This window comes from Cynara cardunculus (genome assembly GCF_001531365.2).
Source record: "Cynara cardunculus var. scolymus isolate 2C chromosome LG 2, CcrdV1, whole genome shotgun sequence".
NCBI lineage: Eukaryota > Viridiplantae > Streptophyta > Magnoliopsida > Asterales > Asteraceae > Cynara > Cynara cardunculus.
Genome location: NC_037529.1, coordinates 37,330,904 through 37,332,642, shown reverse-complemented (window position 1 = coordinate 37,332,642; position 1,739 = coordinate 37,330,904).

Below are 1,739 nucleotides of genomic sequence, written 5' to 3'. Positions count from 1 at the left end.
TGTGATAAAAATCTAGAAGTCTGTTTTAAAGCTAACCAATGCAGCATCCGAACTACTGATGGTAAGGAGCTCTTAGCTGGATTCAGAAGATCAAATCTMTACACGATTGACCTATCAAATACACAAGTGGATACTAATGTCTGCTTGATTTCCAAGGCCTCCTTGAAAGAAAATCTGTTATGGCATCGACGCCTTTCACATCTGAATTTCAAGAATCTAAACAAGTTGGTTTGTGACAAATTGGTCAAAGGAATCCCAGAACTGAAGTTTCATAAAGATCATGTATGCGTTGCATGTGAAATGAGTAAACTGAAGAAAGCTTCTCATAAGCTAAAGACAGAGTTCAATACCGATCGTCCTCTACATCTTCTTCATATGGATCTCTGCGGTCCTATGAGAATTGAAAGCATCAATGGTAAAAAGTATGTGTTGTTCATAGTCGATGACTATTCCAGATATACATGGGTTCATTTTCTGCGGTCAAAAGATGAAGCAGCCGAGACAATTATTTCCTTCTTGAAGACAGTTCAAAATAATCTACAACTTCAAGTTCAGAAAATCAGAATAGACAATGGAACTGAATTCAAGAACAACACACTCGGTTCATATCTTGAATCCATTGGTATTTCTCATACATTTTCGGCAGCCCGAACACCACAACAGAATGGTGTTGTTGAAAGAAAGAACAAAACGTTAGTGGAAGCAGCATGAACATTGCTTACTTGTTCAAGTCTTCCTTTATTCTTATGGTCTGAAGCTGTAGCGACTGCTTGTTTTACCCAAAACCGCTCACTCATAAATAAAAGGTTTGGTAAAACTCTGTACAAAATTATAAATAAAAGAATACCTAACATCAATTTCTTTCCAGTTTTTGGATGTAGATGTTTCAATTTAAATGATAAAAAGGACAGAGGGAAGTTCGTTGCTAAAGCTGATGAAGCAGTTTTTGTTGGATACTCCAAAACATCCGCTGCATACAGGGTTTACAACAAAAGGACCAAAATCATCAATGAAAGCATGAATGTATCTTTTGATGAAGTCAATTATATGGCTTCTGAATAAGTAAGTTCAGGACCCGGTCTTATAATTAACACTACGCGAAAAGCTGATCAACCTGAGTCTTCTAACTCTGATAAAGCTGATTTAGATTTCTTATTTGAACACTTTTATGAAGAATATTTTGATAATAAGCCTAATCAGTCTATTATTTTGATCAGGAAAAATTTAACTGAACAATAGTTATCGGGTCCATCTCCTGATGTGCTCGTAACTGAAACAAAAGAGGAAGCAGAAGAAGTCGATGAAGAAATAGAGGGTGAAACTTCTGAAATGCAAGAGGTGTTGGTTGAACCAGTTGACAATAATCCACCTCAATCAGATATTTAACCTATCCTAGTTCCTAATATCCCCAAGTTCTTATATTGATCAAAATTCAGATCAAAGTTCTTATACTCCCTTACCTCATAGCAAGAAGTGGACCCGAGATCAACCAATACATCAAGTAATTGGTGATCCATCAGCACCTATTCGTACACGGTCTGCGACTACTAATGAGTGTCTGTATTCCATATTTGTTAGGATCGAATAACTCAAATTCTTAGTACTAAAACTTACTTGAATGATCGGTTAGACTGTAATAGAGCAGCGGAAACAGTATCAATCAAACAGGTAGAAACAGTAAGAACACAATAAAGAACAGATGATGAACACAAAGAGAATTGCTTCAAATGATTTTCAAT